Below are 20,078 nucleotides of genomic sequence, written 5' to 3' on the forward strand. Positions count from 1 at the left end.
CCTACTGGGACTGAGCTGGCCACTGCTGGGGCTTGTCTCTTGAGGCTATAAGGGTACAATTAATTGCAACAGGTGTGGCTTAATGTGTCCCTACCACTTTGTTGATCTTGATGGTAATGACAACAATGGAAAAAATAATATCAATATATCTGAAATGCTCAAGGATGTTTCCTCAAGGTTCAGTTGGGTGTGGTTTTTACCTAATCATGCCGGGATCACATGAAAACTATCCTGGTTAATTTTTAAACATTAACAAGGACCGTTGACAAGTACATAATGACTGTTTATCAAGAACTATATGTGTTTCTGAGAATTTATTTACTTAATCTTTTTAAAACTGAGCTTATAGTTTCTATAACTCCTAATGTTAAGCACAAGTGACTGCTTTGAACTTAATACAGAACATTGAAATGTCTTGAAGTTGTGTGCATTTCTGAGGTTTTATTTGATGAGTCAAATAATTCAATGCATTTTTGAATGTTTGACCAGTTATTGCAAACTTTAAAAGTTTTAAGAGATGTAAAAATAGTAGATTCATAGGTAAGAACTCTAAACAAACACAGAAAAAAATTGTACTAAGACACTGGAGGACAGAGCAAATGGATTCTGACTGAAATGCAAGTCTGCAACATGGAAGGCAGAGAACTTTGAAGAAAAAATGGAATAACTGCCAATAAAAATGGGAGAGGAGAATTCTGAATAAATAGAAATATGAAATACTTAGAGTTTCCAAGCTATGATCAGTGAGGAAGAACATAACATAAGCTAAGTCTAGTAACAAGATAATGGATTGATACCAAATAAGAACATTAAATTTTTACATGATGGAAAAGTTTCTCTCAATCCATTGTGTGTCAGAAACTAGCTAGCTGCCCACCAACTCATTTTGCTATTCCTACTGGACACACGACTAGACTACATCTCCCAGACTTCCTTGGGGTTAACTGTGGCCATGTGCCTAATTTCTAGTAATGAGATGTGGGTCAGAAGCCATGCTCGCCACCTCCAGGCCTGGCCCAGAGGCCTCCCATGCAATCCTCCATGCTCTTTCTCTTCTCTCATCTGCTAGCCAAATGCTGAGCCTCCGGTGGAGGAATTCAAGGTTTGAAGATCTGGTGGAGCTGCTGGGAGAAGGAACAGCCTCCCTGCCATGTTGGACTGCAATATGAACAGGAGAAAACTCTCTACCTCCACTGAGCTATGGGGCTTGTTGATTAGCCTGGCTAGCACACACTGAGGAGTCATCTCTTAGACTGCAAGGACAAGATACACCCAAAGCAAATTGATAGGCTATGTATAACAGGGCACAACTCTGTTACCATCCAAGGTTCCAGATTACTTTATCTGTTATATTTATTTAGTCAGGAACCAGTTTTAGGTTGTTCTTTCAAAGGTTTGGTTATTGGGTCCTTTAACATCTTGGATTGGCAAAGAACAAGAGTTTAGAATAAACTATGTAAACAAATGAACAAATAAATGTGTGGCTATTTTATTAATAAGAGTTAACATATACTAAGTGCAGTTATGGTTTTTTTAAAGTTCTAAGAAAATATTTTACCTAATACCCTGAAAGACAGAAACACTAAATGTTGTACATCATCTTCTGTCCACCCTCCTTGCTCTCTCTGATGGGAATTGTCTGCATGTTCTCGACTTCAATTACAATCTATGTATTGGTGATACTCAGATCTCTATCTCCAGCCCAAATCTGTATCTCTTGCCCAGATTCTTCTCCTCAAGATTTGAACCATGTGCCCAATTCCTTCCTGGGAATTTTCACTTGGTGCCCAACGTAACAGGCGCCCAAATAAATGAGTCATCAAGATAAAAAGGACTGGTAGAAATTACCTTTACTGGATACTGTAGGTTATCGCGTTAGCATCAACTCCCCTCATTCCCTTTTCCTTCTAAAGAGAACCCAGATTTGGTTCCTGTCTATGTTTCCGCACCCAGCACTGTCCCTAGGGGAAGCTGACCCCACTCTCCACTCTAGGGATGATCTGTTTGGGCCAAGGGTAGTCTGACTGCTCCAGGAATAGGTATGTGCCAAAGACATGCTGGAAAAGCTTTGGGGAATATTTCCTTAGTCCTTGGAGAGAACTACAAAAAAAGATGGGGGCACAGGGGGATGGCGGGGGTGTGGATGGCCGGGGGGAAGCCACAAGGAAAAGCAGGTGTAGAGTAGAGCTCAGAGATTAAGTGCACATATTCTTGTGCCAGAGATCCTGGGTTTGAATCTACCACTCACTAATTATGCAATCTTCAGCAAATGACTTAGTCTTTCAGTGCCTCCGTTTTCTCATTTGTAAAATGTGTCATGAGGGCGGAAAATGAGTTAATGCATACAAAATACTGGCACATAGCAAATACTATATAACTATTGTTTATTATTATGTTGCTTTGGATGTTGTTTGCTTGCAACTGCTGAAACTATCTTGTTATCAGCCTGAGGATTTAAATGAACTACAAGGATGCAAAGAAATTGGAAGCAAAGTTCTTCAAAATCCATTGAAGTAAAGAAATAGAAAGAACCTGAGTCTTCAATGACATGTTTGAACTTTGAAATCATTCAACCCTCTACCCTGCTGACAATCCTGTAATATGGGATAATAAACTCCCTCATTGTTCAAGCCTTACTGTTTGGATTAGGTTTTCTGTTATTCGCAAACAAATGCATCAACTTGACACATTAACTTGTACAAGGCTTTCAGTACTTTCTGAAATCATGAAACCCTAAAAAAATTTAATAACAGTGATAAAAAAATAAAATTTTCTTTTTAAGAAATCATTTTGTAGGTTAAAGTCCTTTCTGATCAAGCATCTCCCATCCCCATCCACGTCTTTCCCCCTCCACAAAGGTAACCACAATTACATTTTTTGCATGTGTTCTTTTCTAATTTTTTCTCATTTATTTATATAAAGATACCTGCAACACTGTTTTATATGTGTATCAGTATAAGTGGTTTTATACTGTTGTCCACATCTTTCTGCAAAGTTGCTTCTTCAGTCAACAATGTATTAATATTTTAGACAGCTAGCAACATTACTATATATATTGACTTCTGTGATTCTGTGGTGTAGTGGTGTGCACTCAGAACTCTGAATACCATTTTTTGTAACTGTTTTTTTTTTTTTTGGAGACAAAGTCTCACTTTGTTGCCCGGGGTAGATTGCCATAGTGTCAGCCTAGCTCACAGCAACCTCAAACTCCTGGGCTCAAGCAATCCTCCTGCCTCAGCCTCCTGAGTAGCTGGGACTACAGGCATGTGCCACCATGCCCGGCTAATTTTTTCTATATATTTTTAGTTGTCCAGCTAATTTCTTTCTATTTTTAGTAGAGATGGGATCTCGCTGTTGCTCAGGCTGGTCTCGAACCCTGGAGTTCAAATGATCCACCCGCTTCAGCCTTCCGGAGTGCCAGGATTACAGGCGTGAGCCATCGCACCCAGCCCCACTCTTTGTAACTATTACGAAATATTTCAAGATGCTAATATTCCACAGTTTATTTAGCCAACCACCAATTGATGGGCTTTTAGGTTCTTTTCAATTTTATTTTATTTTATGTTTTGCAATCACAGGCTATAATATATGTCCCCAGACCTGTCTGCTTGTCAAAGCTACATCATCAGTGTACAAAAACGCACAATGTCATATACTTTTAATGAACTGTTACTTTGTGATGCGAAACACCCCCTTTAATCCTTTCACTATTTTTCACCTTCGATTCCATTTTTTCTGATATTAATATTGCAATACTCTCTTTTTGTTAGCATTTGCTTAGTAAGCTTTTTCCATCCCTGTATTTTCAAAATGTTTCTGTCATTTTACTTTATGGTATTTCTTGTAAAAATCATAGCTGGATTGTTGTAATCCAGTCTGACTGTACCTGATTTTCAATGTCGTTGTGCATCTTTTTAAGATGTATTTTCTACCAATTATATGGTCTTGGTGTGAGAGAGGCAGATGAGCAGGCATTCAGTCCACCATCCTGAAACTGGGAGTTTGTTATATATTTAAAATTTGTATGTAAACTTGAACTAGGATTAACATGTGTGTATTAAAATGGATTATTAATGAAACTATCTGGATGGTAACATCGGGTGGCAGCCATGGTGGTTATAGTAAGATTTTCTGTTTTTTACAAAGATTTTATTTAAGGGTTAATAATTAAACCACTAGTGAAGTAAAATGATAATTAATTTCATCAAGTAAATGAACTAAATTTACCAAAAGATGGAAAATTTTAATTATTGCTTTCCTTTTGCTTTAGGACATTTAGTAACACGTGTACTACTAACAAGTGAATATCAGGGTGCCATTTGACAATACACAAAAAGAGAGAATCTGAGTTCAGAAATAACATAAGCTCACAAATTTGAACCATGAAAAGAATTCAGCAATTTTACGAAACCTGCAAGGCCTAACTTCAATTTGAAAAAATCCTCCAAGCACTCACAGCTTTTACAGAACAGTTAGGAAACTCTTTATTGGTTTTAATTGTTTTCAAACCCCTTTCAGCAGGGTCTCTCTGTCTCCTACAGTGGCCTTTGGGGCCCATGGGAAGGTCAGGGATGAGAAGGAGACTGCCCTCACTTCAACCCAAACATCATTTTTCATGTGTTTTTTTATAAGGTTTCACTTGAAAAAATAATTCTGCTATCAAAAAAAGAAGCAATCTGATGTACCATTTCCATCTCCAGTAAAACTAATCCTAAGTCCTTTACAGACATATAAAATGTGTCCTCTTTCTAATAGCTTCAGAAAAGGGAATTTTTTCAGGTCTCAGAAATGCTCAGATCTTGATTAGGAAACTCTTCAGGATTTCCAGCTGAGTTCCTTCAAGCTCAACTTTCTACAGTCCTGCCTCTATTTCATGACAACCCTCATGTATTGGAAGATGATTATTCACCCTTCCCCACTTTAAGCCAAATTAATTCTACTTCTTTTCATCCCTCTGCACAGATCCTATTTCCCAACATTGAAATTATCTCTGTGACGTCCTCTTCTCTCTGAAACCTCTCCAAATTTCTCCTATCCCTCTCCAATTACTGAAGCAAAAACTATCTACCATAAAGCTGAGCACTATGAAAAAGAAAAGCCAATCTTCCTCATAGCTCCTTTGGGCTTTAATTTGATTCTTCTTCTGCCCTTCAAGATCACCTGGACGATGCTGGTGTATTAAAGATGGCGACAAACTCTTTGACACTCTTCCCATCAAGAAGTATGGTCAATTTCACCTCCTCTTAAACTGGGCAGACCTGTGACTGGACATTCTGACAGAATGGCAGAAGTGATACTATGCCAGGTTGGGCCTTAACCTTTAACAAGACTGGAAACTTCTACCTGGGCTTCTTGAAACACTTGCTCTGGCAGAAGCCAGCCACCATGTAAAAATCCAGCTGCCCCGGGCTCTCCGTGCTGTAAGGAAGCCGGAGCTAGCCACGTGCAGAGGCCACATGCAGAAGGATGACCTACCAGCCCCAAGATCTTCCATCCATGTTAACCTACAGAATCATGAGATAATACACTAAGTTTTCAGGTGGTTTAGTATACAGTAGGATAACCAGAATAATTTTTTTTTTCACCTTTGTGGTTTGTTCTCCTTTCTCCCTCCCAAGAATCTTCCTGGACATTGGTACTAACTAAGGGCCCTACAAACAAAGGGAGCAGCCTCAGGGTTCCAGCATGAATTAGCCTGTCTTACCTATCAACAAAATGAAGATTTCCCCTGCTTGCCTCCAGTTTTCTTGCCTTGTGTCTTTTAAAAAATCTTTTTTCAAGAATATCCCAATAGTCCCCACCAGTGAGAGTTTCTCTGTGAGTATATAATTATATATTCTGCTTTCCTTTAAACGGTGTTTCTGTTATCAAGTTAACAGCTTATTTTCCAAAGCTATTCAAGTTCTATGATGTTGTAGATGCAGTTGCAAAGCCTAGCACATTTTCAAAGCAAAACAATAGGCTTATATTATTTGGTATTAACAAGAATTTTTAATTCTATGAGGTAGATCTATAACTTAGGGGCTTTCCTGGGTTGCAAAGAAGAAATCATAACTATAAAATGATGTTGCCACTTTAAAACCCATGTGTTTTAATTAATTCTCACAGGGTAGAAGATAGTATCAACAAGAACGGGGAGTTTGGGTGCTTTCTTTGGAGGGGGCTCCTTTAAAGCACATGCTTGCAGGGAGTCCTTCATCTTTGCCAGGACATATGAGAATCTTTCCAACTGTATGACTTGGAGCTGCGGACATGTGGGAGATGAAGTCCTCATTGCCTCATGGAGTCTTGTCATTGCATCTCAAAAAGAGCAAATAACAAAAAACAGATTTATGTTTCAACGTTCTTCTCAATATACATGATCTGAGAGTCCAGTCTGGAGGTCAGATACCATAGAAAGAACAATAAAAAGTTCAAAAACCAAATACTTAACCTCCCATAGCAGTGTTAAAATCAGACCGATTTGGGGGCTTGGTTGCTCAGATGAAATGGAACCTAAGACCGGCAGATTAATCAATACCCTGTCACCCCCTGGAAAAGGTTCTCTGGGTCTGCTCCCCTGAACAAAGTAACCGCAGGAAGAAGGAAAATGCCACACAGTGCTACGCGCAGCCACAGCTGGCAGCCTCGAAATACCTATTGCAAGCGCTGATCATTTGCCTTATGACTTATCTATATATTTATATATTATACATGCTTTATTATATGTCATGTTAATCTGTACATATATTTATAATTGTATTTAAATTTACAAAAGTTTTAGGTTTTTTTAATTCAGTCAAATATATCCATCTTTTCCTTTAAGGTTTCCACCGTTGCTGTCACTTAGACAGTGAGTCATCTAACACAGAGTGCCCCCGCCCCGGTGCCTGGCTGTGCTGGCTCCTCCCAGAGAAAGTCGCCTGTGGGTGAGTGAATGAGGCCCAGGCCTCTAAGCTGCTGTTCTCTGGAGCAGCAAACCCCCAGTGGCGGACACATTAAGACCTCATTGCTTTAATTAGCCAAGACAGCTATAAATCCTTCTTTAATTTGATTGCCTTTGGCAGACATGCTTTCTCCCTGGTCACAGACCCTGCCCGGCCCTGTCATTTCTGCACATGCCCGACCCTGCAGGCATGTGCACGTGAAACCGGGTCCACAGAGCCTCCTGCCCAGAAAAGAAAGAGAACCCAATTAGACAAATCTGAGAAACGGACTCTGGCCCAGCTTAGGCAGCTGTGACTGGAAGGTTGGGGTCTACGTCTAGAGGACAGCGGGCAGAGGAGAAGGAGCTGGGCCGATGACTCTGCTACTCCCTGATGTGGTCTCCAAGTGCGTCCTAAGTCCCAGCTCTCTGAGAGACGGCCTGACTGAGTAGGTGAGCCCCTGTTATTCCAGACGGCCAGAGACAGGTCCACCTTCACAAGCTACTGACCACCCTGTGGAATGACTGTCCTCAGGTCCAGTGCCCTCCCCCAGTCCATCCTCAGCAGTCCAGGGGCACCGTGCGCACAGGCAAACGCTGGGAGGGCATGTGCCTACTGTGGGCAGCCTTTGGCTCTGCCCAGGTGGGCTGGTAACCGGCCAGCACCTGCCTCACAGGTGCGCTACAGCACTAGCTGTCTACCCACCGCTGTACTGATCACTTCGCACATTTCATTTACTTCTCTTAATCACTTTTGAGGTGAGTATCATTGTCCTCATTTTTCAGGTTATAGTATGTAGAACTATGAAATGATTATACATGAGAGCCAATATTAATAACATAGATATTGGCGATTAGGACAAGACTTTTAAATATGAGCAGTATCATAAGATTGCAATAAGTACTATCAACTCAACTCAGTAAGACAGAGGGATCTTAACTGTCTAGCAGTGCACAATAATTAAACACCCAACCAACCTAAAAATGGTCATAGCCAACAGCAGCACAAACATCTGGCAGATTCAGAAAACCACAAAGCCAACATTATGAGAATAAACATTTAAAGAGTTCCTAAGGATAGTCTGTTCTGGCTGCTGTAACAAAATGGCACAAACTGGGTGGGTTATAAACAACAGAAATTCATTTCTCGCAGTTCTGGTGACTGGAAATTCCAGGATCAAGGTGCCAGCAGATTTGGTGTTTGGTGAGGGCCCATTTCTCACTGTGTCCTCAAATGGCAAAAGAGAAGAACCCTGGTCTCTTCAGCCCCTTATAAGGGTCCACCGCCATGACCCAATCATGTTCAAAAGCCCCCACCCCCCTTAATACCATCACCTTGGGAGTTAGGATTTCAACATGAATTTTGGAGTGGGGGGACACAAACACTCGGACTATAGCAGATTTTATGTTTAAAAACTCAAAAATTGGTAGAAGGAAGTATGGATTTTATTTTAAGGTAGTAGATCACCTTCATTAAATACAAATCTTTACAAAATAAAGAATTCACTGCTAAGACTGCTTACTGTCTCATCAAGAAGAATGAGAAATAATCAATCACTTCCTCCATCTAACTACCATAAAGCCCACAGCTTGGCCAGGCCCACGATTTAGTAAAACAACGGGTCCAAGAAATTTTGATAGTGTTCTGTTTGTAACTAGTTCTAAAACTAGAAGACTTGGAAAAGACAAATAACTGGGAGGAGGTTCCATGAATCTACTAAGTATGGTAGAAATTGGTTATATCCTAAGGAGAGCGCAGTAACCAAAAGACTGCTGTCTCAGAAAACATCTCTCTCTTTTTTTTTTTCTTTTTAAAAAGCCAGTCATATTTAGCAGTAGGGGATTAGAAAACATCTCTTAAGCTTTCAGAAAAGCAGAGCCAGGGAGATTCATATACAGTCTAAATTTCATAGAGGAAATATTTCTATCCAGAGGGCTACTGGGACCTCCAACAGCTTCTGCAGGGAGATGCAGCCTGCCTGGATCCGTGCCGCCTCACAAGTCAAACAGTCAGTATTCCGTCTCTTCTCCACTGTCCACTCGGGAAGAATTACACCACACCAAGTTCTGTTTTTAGTGTGTTCACCTTTTTATTCTGAACATAATTCAGGTTAATATAAGAAAATTTAGAAAATAATAGTAGAGAAAAGAATTTAAAACATCATCTACAGTCCCACTACCCTGATAACTACTATTTACCTTTTTAATGCAGGTTGAGAATCCTAACTTCAAAAATCCAAAATGCAAATGTTCCAAAATTTGAAACTTTTGGAGCACTGGCATGACACTCAAAGGAAATGCTCATTTGGAGTATTTCAGATTTTGGAGTTTTGCATTTGGGATGCCCAACTGGCAAAAGTAATGTAAATATTCCAAAAGTCCAAAAAAAAAAAAAAATCCCAAATCTAAAACACTTCTGGACCCAAGCACTTTAGATGCGGAATACTGAACCTGTAGGTTTCCTCCCAGTCTTTCTTCTGTGTATATAAAGTTTTGGTTTGTTATTAGTTTGTTTGATTTGTACATTGCTGTAGCTAGCCACGGCGTTCACTTTGCAAAGTGAATATTTTATTTTTTGCACCGAACATCGTTTCACACGTGTCTCCCTGTGCGGCTGTGCAGGGCCCGAATGTCTGCCTGCGTTCTTCATCCCCGGCTCCACCCGCGCCCGCGGGCCTGCGCTCCGCAAAGGCAGCTCATTGGATCATACAACAGCCCTGTCTGCTGAGGGAAATCGCTGCCCCCACACCCCTAATGCATTTCATTACCTTTGAGTTATCAGTTTGGAATTATTCACATCACTGCCCTTAATTATCCACCTCACTGCCTTCTTCATTAGCATGGAGGGTGGAACCCGGGCTGGCCTGTATTCTCTTCAGAGCCTCAGTCACTTCTGATTAGTGAGCTGCTTATAAAATGGCCTCAGCCCAAGCCGGCCACTGCCGTTTAGCGTCCTGTACCAGCAAAGCATTTCATTTATATTCTGGCTCTGGGTCAGCAAGAAGGCGATGGGTTAGTGGGGTGGGGAGGGGGTGTTAAGGGACAGCCCCGGCAGGGCTCTCCAGCCCTTCTGCTTCTCTTCCTTCTACTGCTTTCTCTTTTGCTCTCCTCCCTGCCCCCAGAGCTCTCTCTCTCTCTCTCTCTCTCTCTCTCTCTCTCTCTCTCTCCAGCTTTCCCCTCAACAGAAGAAAATAGCTGGCCTCTGAAAGCTGGAGTGCGAGACAATAGCAACCTACAATCCTATAATACTTGCCATTCCTCCACCTCCCTGGCCCTCCTGCCACTCAAGATGGCCCCTAACAAAAGGCCCCCATTTGACCCCCAAGGCAGCCCCAAGCTGATTCAAAACAGGGATTTGAATCCATTTAAGCTAAGCAAACCAATGCCCACAGACCAGCCACACTCAATTTACTAACCTTTAAGGCAAGCAGAAACATTGCTTTTCTGTTCCTTCTTTTTTTAAAATAGGAGTCAAGTAAAGTAGTATCTCAAACGTACATACAGTATTTTTAAATCTTGAAGCAGGACATAAACACACTCTCCAAAGTAAAACAGAACCCCAGCAACACTTCACCGGCACTCTGCCTGCGCTCCCCTTGAGAGCACTCTACTTGGAGATGACACTCCTTGGCAAACTCTACCCTTTCCAGGGGATTCCGAAAGAGAGACATGTTTTATTTTCTAAAACATTCACCTGTAAGCACTATTGCTGAGTGTTGCTTTTTAAGAGGCTGGCAACACCCTAACCTATTGATTTGCTTCCCGCCCCTTGCTGAAAAATCTGTAGTACAGTATCCTGTCCCAGGGCCGGGGCTTGCTGCTCACCAGCTGGGACAGTCGGAGGCTGTGGCCGCCCCCTCCCCCAACCAGGCGAACAGAGGCTCCTTGTCTGGAAGGAGCAGCCCGGAAGTGCCTGCTGCTCTGGTGTAAACGTGGACGCTCACTGAAGAAGCCAGGCTGTCTGGAGGACGAAGGCTGATCAGACAGGGCGGAACAACTAGGACAGGGAGGTGCGACAGTGACAAATAGGAAAGTGCAGGTAATATCTGAGCTGTAGGCTGCTTCTGGGGTCATTCTATGCCTACAGCTTCAGCAGGATTGTTTTAGGAGATTGAAAGAAGTGACTGATTTGTATGACAGAATATTTGATCTTCAGGAAAAAATTTTCTCAACTTTTCTGAGTCACCCCTTACTAAAAACAAACCACTGAAAAACTTCTCTGTGGTCATTTCATAGACTAGCTTCCGTCGATCCCACAGGTAAATACATTTGCCAATCGTCTCATTTATACATTTACAAACTTTCTTATTCATTGTTTAGCAAACATTTATTAAGTATAAATAGGTGTTAGGTATTTTGTTAAGCTGTAAATACCGTGGGGGGCCCAGGGGACATGCCCACTGGTCCTGGCAGAGCTCTGGGGTGCTCTCTCACTCTCTCTCTCATGTAAACACACACACACATTATATGTTCTATAACTTTATCAAGCACTTTATCAAGGTGGCAGGCATGCTGCTAAGTACTTTATATGCATGATCTTTTTTTTCTTTTTTTAAAATTTCAGAATATTATGGGGGTACAAACGTTTTGGTTATATAAATTGCTTTTGTATCGTTTGAGTCAAAGTTATAAGTGTGCCCATCACCCACATAGTGTGCCTTGTACCCATTAGGTGTGAATTTACCCATCCCCCTCCCCCTCCCCCGTGATTGAGTTCTGATCAATGTTATTTGCATATGTTCACATAAGTGTCGATTGATTAGTTTTAATCCTCATGGCAGCCATACACAGTAGAAATTGTTTTCCTCACATTCTAGATGAGGAAATTCAAGTTCAGAGAAGTTCCATATTTTGTCTAAGATCACACAACTCACAGGTGGCAAAGTCATGATGTGAAATGAAGTCTGATTGATTCCAAAGCCTGTGCATTTAGCCACTGCATGATACAACCTCTCGGTGCTCACTAAACACAGGGATGATGCCGCTAAACAAAGATCTGGCTCCTGGTAATCTCTAGCATGCCCTTATAAGGTACCATTTGGAAAAGTGGACACCTGAGAACAACAGGAAAAGCCAAAGGTCTTGCTATAAAACTTCCTCAAGGCACTTTGGGAGGCCAAGGTCAAAGGATTGCTTGAGGCCAGGAGCTCAAGACCAGCCTGATCAACATAGCAAGACATGGGGCAGGGTAGGGGTGGTGGGGGAAGAAGAAGAAAGAAAGAAAAATCATATTTTTATGCCAGATCCTGGAATGTGGAAGGTTCACACTGGAGGAAACCTTGAAATTTCTCTATCTTAAACAATCTAAAATTCATCATAAGAATGTCTACATCAAATGGTATATTCATGATACAGAACAAACCAGAGCCATGTGCATCAACATGAAGTAACCTCAAAAACATGAGATATTTTGAAAGGATAAATTGAAGAACAATAAGAATTGTCATACCATTCATTTCAAGTGTAAAAATTGTAAGGTTTTTTGGATTGGCCGGTGCCAGAGAAAGAAAGACAAGCAGAGTTGAAAGGGGTAAGCAATGAGGCTTTATTGGGGCGCTCCTGGGTGAGGGCAATGGGTCCCAAGAGAGGGGGGCCCGGGTGAGATTCTCGGGTCCCAGAAGAGAGAGAGAGAGAGAGACCCAAGAAGTCGCATTGCCCAGAAGTCTGAGTGAGTTTATATATGTTTTTAGGGCTTGGAGTAGGGGTTTCTTTGGCAGGAAGATTTATGGTGGGGAGAGCAAGGAATTTTCCGTTGCAGTTTTAGGGCGAGTATTGAGAAATAGGAGGGGCCGGTGGTATGTGTGGACTCTAGGAACCGAGACTCTTATCAGGGTAACCATCCAGGTGTGGTCGTCCTTTAACTTAGCTGGGCCTTGCAGGCATTGTCCTCTGCAGGTCTCGTAGGCTTCTTCTTTTTCCATTAGGGAGGGGAGGGTTGCCTGCCACCAGGCTTACGAAAATCAGTAAAACAATGCTATACATTGTTTCTGGACAGGTGTAGGTACAGTATAAAATATATGTGCAAATGATAAACTCCAATAATGCAGTAATGATTATTTCTAGGGATGAAGAGAGCGGAATGGGATTGGAGGGGGGAGTTCAGAAAAGGCTTCCAAATTATCTTAAAAACATATAATGAAGCAAATGTGGCAAAGTAACAGTATTTATTAGAGTAGACAGTAGATACATACATAATTGTTACATTATTCTCTATGATTTTCTGTTTGAAATATTTCATAATTTTTAAAATTAGTCCATCTCTCAGATTTTATAGTTAAAGAAACAGAGATCCAGGGAAGTCAGATGACTGCCCCAAGGTCCCACAGCTAATGACAGAGACGGTATTAACACGTGGGCTGGTGTTCTCTGTGGCTTTGGTTCTGTCTTTTGACACCTAGTAGCTTCTCCGGGGCTCTTGCTCAAACTGTACAATTTAAGAATTGCGAAGCTGTTGTGTACCCTGGACCGGCCTGCCCTCTTTTCCACGAGGGCTCCCAGTTCTCAGTCCCCACGACCTAAGAACTACAGACATTTTAATACTTGGGGACTGTGAACCTGGAAGTTAAAAGGCCCAAAGCCACTAGCCAAACGGGTAGAATGATTGTGAACCACACAATTCTAACAAGTTCGGTTAACAGCCTCCCCAGATACTATAAACATCATTAGACGTTTCCAATTAGGATACAGGAGGGGAGGAGGGAGGGCAAAAAGCTCCCAGAGACAGTCTAGCAGATAGCAACAGCACAGAAAGAAAAAATTTAAATAGCAAATAAAAGCCTTATTATGGTCCTGGCTGTTCAGTGTAAATGGCAATCCGTTCATTAAAAATAATTTAAAATTTAAAATGTTTCAGGGCAGCGCAGGAGGGTCACTGGAGAAGCTTTGTCAAAAACATCTGTACCTGGGACCGCCTGTCCCCAGCGCCACTGCGCGGCTGTGGGCTTGCTGTGGGCTTGCGCTCCGGGAGCAGCGTGTCTAAAGCGCTGCAGTGACGGTAGCGCTGGCAGAGGACAAGCGCGTGAGAAGGTGACAGAGTCGGTTCGCCTACTGGAAAGCACGTTTCTCTGAGACGGGCCTGACCGCCGTGGGGACCAGGCGCAAAGGCTGCGCTGTCTGCCTGCCACGTGGTTTGCGCCCCTTCCTCAGCCCCAGCGGCCGCGGATGGGGCCCCGCAGCCACCTCCTAACCCCTCGGGAAGTTTCCTCGCGCTGCTCGCCCTGTGGGCCTTGTGCCGCGCTGCGCACCGGGCCTGCGCTCACACTTCGCCTGCGCAGCCCTGTCCGCGCTGTGCAGCCGCACGGCAGGTGGGCTGCCCACGGGTCTTTCTGCTCTGCACTGCGGCCTCCAGACTCCTCTGCCTCCCCAGCCTTCCCCGCCCTCCAGCCCAGACACGCAGAACTCACACCCAGCACCCACTTCCTAGGCCCCTCTGGCCTGAAAGAAAAGTTCCGGAAATATATATTCTTTCTTACTCATTTAATTTGGGAAATGAATATAATTTTAATGACTCCAAGTTATCTTGATCAGCAGCATTATTAGACATCAAGAATAACCAATTTAAGACTTGTGAAGGATGCACAAAATGTATTCACCAACCTTCATGTCCGTGACACATGGGTCCGGGCTCCCAGTTTTCAATCCCCATAACATAAAATCTGCACACATTTCAAAATCTGGAGTCCTGAAATTGACATTAACAGGCATGAAGTTTCACTAGCCAAACAGGTAAAATAATCAAAATCTACAGAACTTCTAAAACTATAGAAGTGAGCCACAACTTCCGTAACATTTTTTCTGAACTTATTGAGTTCAAAAGTATAATAGTAATAATTATCATAATGAATGTTGCCATTTATTGAGCACCTCCTCTATGTGGTAGTGCTAAGTAATGTGCTGAACAGGTAAGATTATACCCATTTTACAGGTGAGAAGTCTGAGGTCATCTAACTTTCCCCAAACCACTTAATAAATGCTGCAATTAGTTAAGATCTTAAGCTGTGCTTATCTGATTCACAGATCCTACATTTTCCGTGTTATGTAGCAGCGACTGTCATTCATTCACCCCTACACACACAAACACACACACACACACACACACACACACACACTCTCTTTCTCACTCCTATCTTTCTTCTTGACCACATCTTCCAGGTAGTTTCGTTGAATTATAAAATTTCTAGGAAACTGGAGGTTCATTAAAGCACGAAGAACAATATAGGAGTATCTTACTTTAAAAAGAAAACAAATGTCCCTGAAAAAACAGTAAAATTAATTTCTGCAAAATAAGTAAAATTTTTCAATTTATGATTCCAGAGATATATGCTCACAAAATGACCTGAAAAAAAAAAACACATGTAGTTTAAAATTAAAATATCCTTTATTTCTGACAGGGAGTGAGAGGTGCTGTTCCCTGTCAGCCGTCAAGCCTCTACTCAGCCTACAAGCGGACACAGTTTGACGTCCCATGTTCTCGGCATCCCCTGTGCCCTCCCACCCCACTCCCTGGCCCCAGATCCTGGAGGGGCCCTGGCACCTGCATCCATCCCTCCAACTCAAGTCATTACCTGTAGTTCTTGCTGGTTTAATAAGGAATAAGACAGCAGATCTGTCACATAGGAGGACATTCACGATGCCTCCTATTCTTGGGGGCACTGGAGCCACACTGCAGTCCAGATGTCTCGCTGGGGTGATGTCTTCCTTCCCTTCTGGAACGTGCAGACAGATCCAGTCCCGGTGGCTGACGGGAGGTCATCTGCAGAGACGCTGTAATACGAGCCGCTTCCAGGACCTCAGGGCTTCTGGAGTCCACCCACGGCAAAGGAGTCAGACTCATCTCCATATGTTCAGGTCCTTTTAAGCTGTGCCTTGGTACAGTGGGACCTTTCTCTACCAAATAAAATATAAAATCTATTGACAGGCTTTTTTTTTTTTGACATAGACTACTGAGAAGCATTTCCTTGCACAAATAAAGAATGCTAATTAGCACTATAGTGTCACCCGAATAAAGTCCCCTTCTAATAAGCAAAATTTTGAGTCTTCATTGAGTTGTAAAGTTGAATTAAAAGAAAATGTTCCGTGTACTTCTCCTCTGACCTCCCCTCAGCCCTGGAAGCATGTCATGTCTGTCTGCTCATAAGTGGAGACAGCAAATAAAATATAACAGGGGCCAGAGAGATCTAGAACATGGTAAGTATTTAACAAGTGCTTTGTGACTGATCCACTGATTGGTTATTTGAAGTACACATTCTGCCTTCCTTGATCCATCCTCTGTGTTGGGTTTATGGTAGTTTTATCTCTTACAATTGTGCTCCTCCCCCAGACCCCACGGTCCCATCTCCTCTGTCATCGTGAAATTGTCAAGATGGGTTTTTGAAAAACTTATTTACTAACGAGCTAGGTCATGAAGCAGTTAAAGACCAAACAAAACAAAACAGAACAAAAAACAAAAAGTATTTAAAAACAAAACAAAAGCAACGATAACAAAAAGCTCCAGGAAGAATCAAGACTTCAACAAAACAGTCTATTAATATATGCAAAAAACAAGTAGGGTCTAGCACTGCTCCCTCCCACCCCAGAAGTGCCACGGCTTACAACAGATCCTCAAAAGGACCACAAGATTACTAACATCCCGCCGCGATGGGTTCTGGTTTCCTATACCCATTCTTCTATAAACAGCATCCTCTTTCAACCAGCCAGGTACAAGCGTGGGGTTATCTCTGAGTCATCGAGGCCAAGTACCGCCAGGGGAGAATCACTGCTTCTTCCTTGCTGGCCTCCTGATGCAGCCCCAGAAAATGTCCCGGAAACAGTTGGCCGATGCCCGGAGCCAAGTGGCTACTGATGGTTCTGACAGTGCCAGGTTTGCCTGGAAAGATTCCTTCCCTTTTATCAGCTTGACTGGAAATCGAACCTAGGGTAGACCTTGACCCCACAGACCCAGAACTTTGCTTAGAGTGCCAGAACCCAGCTTGGTTCCCCCCCACTGGGATGAACTTTTGTAATCTGAGTGACCTGAATATATGCACTCATTTTAAAGTGTTGTGTTTTTTTATGTTGTTACAATTATTAAAGTAAGAAAACTGGAAAATAATTAATGTGTCTTTATTTTTTAATTTTCTGGAAAATACAGAATAATAGAATAGAGTAGGGTTTGGCAAACTGTGGCCTGGTGTCCAAACAAAACAAATCTGGCCTGCAATGTTGGTTCACTTATTTTCTCTTCTTTTCCTTTTTTTTTTTTTTAGAGACAGGGTCTTGCTCTGTCACCCAGGCTGGAGTGCAGTGGTCTGGTCATAGCTCACTGCAGCCTTGAACTCCTGGGCTCTAGTGATCCTACTGCCTCAGCCAAGTAGCAGTAGCTGAGACTACAGGCACGTGCCACCGCACCTGGCTGTGATGTGTTTTTATACAAACCACAAGCTACAAATAGTTTTTACATTTTTAAATAGTGGGGGGAAAAGTCAAATGAAGAATAGTATTTTGTAACATATAAAATTATATGGAATTCAAATTTCAGTGTCAGTAAAGTTTTATTGAAACACAGCTATTTCTATTTATTTATGTATTATCTATAGCTGCTTTTGCACTACAATGGCAGAGTGGAATTGTTGTAACAGACCGGCACAGAAAATTTACTATCTGGCCCTTTACAGAAAAAGTTTGCTAACTCCCTGGAACAAAGAAAGGAAAAAAAAAAAAACCCAAAGTTACATTTTCCCAAAGCAGCATTTAAAATTTTTTTTGTTTTATTTCTGTTGGTAGAAAAGGTCTTGCATTATTTTAATTTGTGTTTTCTTAAAATAGTACTTTTCTCTTAAAAGAATATAACCCAATCACCGTAGAAACAGAAAGTGGCATAAATGGATAAAGAAGGTAAACATCACCAAGAAATAATCTCAACAGCCAGAGAAAACAAATGATCACATTTTAGTATGTATCCTTTCAATCTTTTTTCCCCCCATGGGACAGATTTCTTTGGTGAGCAAGGAAGCTGGACCAGAGACTGAGATGATCTCAGGAGGTGAGATTTCTTTATTATTCCCATTGTTGAAGATCCCTAGTCTTGTTTTTTAAAAACCACTTTACTGAAGTATAGCATATTTTTAATATGCATTTGTTTCAGTTTTTACAAAACTGGGTGCATGGTATTTTGCTTTTTGCTTTCTTGCACTTAAATTTAAATTATCAACATTTCCTGCAAACTTTTTCATATTAAGATCAACAAAAGTGAAGTATTTCTCCCCATTCCTCAAATAATGCCTTGTGGACTATTTTACTACATCATAGAAAATGGTCTTTTTTTTCTAGAATAAAAAAGAAAATAATTAAAGCCAATTTCTGTGAGTTTAGAAAAGACTTGCAGTTCTTTCAAGTTGCTAGAATCTTTATGTTCTATTTTATACTTCTTTAAGAAATATATTTTTCTTTAGTAAGCAAACCATTAAAAATACATAGTGCTTTTGTTTTTTCAATCCAACAGGAAAAAGAAGAATGTGAAGCTTTCCAATTGGAGTTTTATTGGTTTCTATGTTATTAAGTATAACATTTCTGCATGTCTATAAAATCTTCCCTGCATCTAAGTACAAATACTAATATGAAACACAACCAGACTTGCAGAGTTATGCCAACTCCTTCTGTGAGAGCAATTGTTGGAAACATTACTATTTAATTACTGGAGGGTCACGTTATTTCATTATCGAAGGGCATTTATTGGAAATAAAAACTGTTTTGAAACCACACCTAGCAACAGGCTATGGTTATGCATAACTATTATATTTAATCCCAGTTATTTTCTTAGGTTTAAGTGGCAAAGATTCAACATAAAAGGATTAAAGGATGGGGCTGGGGGGAGGACGCATGCCTCCTTGTGCTAGCTTTTCTTGCTATCACAAAAAGAGATTCCCAAAGCTGTTGGTGGAAAATAAGGGACATTGAAAAGGAATGGTTTCAGTTCCGCACATGGCCCTTATTCCAGGCAGAAACCGAGTTGCCTTTCTTTTACATAACAGCTTCTACTCTCCAGATGGAATTGAGGGACACTGAATCAATCTGAAAAACCAAAGTTGTTACTGTAAGTGATGCACATCAAGGGGTGGGACCTCACTGTGGATAACCAGTGTGGAGCTGAATTCATTTTGGTTCCCTTCGCTTGCAGAGGGCGCCAAATGAGTTTACTGTAAGGAGTACCAACTAGTGATTAGCTCTGATCTGTAAATCTTAGTCCACTAAAAACCCCAAACCTCTAGGCTGTTTATTGCAATCCCAGTAATTTACATATACCCAAAGAAAGAGGAACACAAAGAAAAAGTAGGGGAGGGAAGGAAGAAAGGAGGGAAGGATAGGGAAAGAGGGAGGGAGCAAAGTAGAAGGGTAAAAGGAAGGAAAGAGAAAAGGAAATAAAGAAAAGCTGTTGGTATACAACAGCTTTTATTAGCATCTTCCTGTGTTAGTAATGGAACCTCTACAGCTGAGGAATTCTTTGATGATTTATGGCCAAGACGAACATTGGACCCCTGTTGATTTAAAATATATGCATGTTTTCAACTGCCATGGGCTCTCTGTTTTTGCTGCCAGATGTAGTGATGAAGTTAAGGAGATAATTCTTTCCATGAGAAGGAATCAGGGCAAGGAAACACTGTCTTGAAATGCAGGGAGAATCTTCACGGAACTCCAAGGTTGCACTGTGCCACGTGGTCAGATTGCTCATCCACCCAGCAGGCAGATAGTGCCACTGCAGGAGGGTGGGAGAGCTAAGGGCTTCCAACGTGCCTGGCACACACTAGGCCTTCAACAAATGATCGCTGACTTTGAATCGAGGGTGTTCAGTGAATCTGTGGCCACCTGGAAACAAAGGAAGGAATGCCTTTTGGGCCATAGCTATGAGAGAGAGCCAGTATTTATAACCCACAGCACAAATTACCACCCCCACCCCTCAGAGGCTCAGATAACATATTTTACAGTCTTTTAAAATGGATTAGACACAGCACAGTGCAAATGCATTCTTTAACAAGGCTCTGAGCTGTACTTCTGGAAGGAAGAAGCAGCTCCCTTCCATCTGATCTAGCACCTGCATTATTACCCAACCTCTGGAAACAAAGCCAGCAAAGGGCAAACTGGGCAATTGTAAAAATTATATTTTAATAATCATTCATTGCAAAAGCACCCAGTGAAGAGT

The 20,078-nt window shown here is 41.7% G+C and overlaps 1 long non-coding RNA gene across 1 annotated transcript; it reads right to left on the bottom strand.

The window, feature by feature from the left end:
- Window positions 1-6,067: 6,067 nt before the first annotated feature.
- Window positions 6,068-10,836, bottom strand: LOC123636527. The gene is made up of 2 exons (XR_006734572.1): window positions 10,730-10,836; window positions 6,068-6,300 (listed from the first exon to the last, which is right to left on the bottom strand). It is a non-coding gene; the product is annotated as an uncharacterized LOC123636527 (long non-coding RNA).
- Between the last annotated feature and the right edge of the window lie 9,242 nt (window positions 10,837-20,078).

This window comes from Lemur catta, chromosome 4, assembly GCF_020740605.2.
Source record: "Lemur catta isolate mLemCat1 chromosome 4, mLemCat1.pri, whole genome shotgun sequence".
Classification (NCBI taxonomy): Eukaryota; Metazoa; Chordata; class Mammalia; order Primates; family Lemuridae; genus Lemur; species Lemur catta.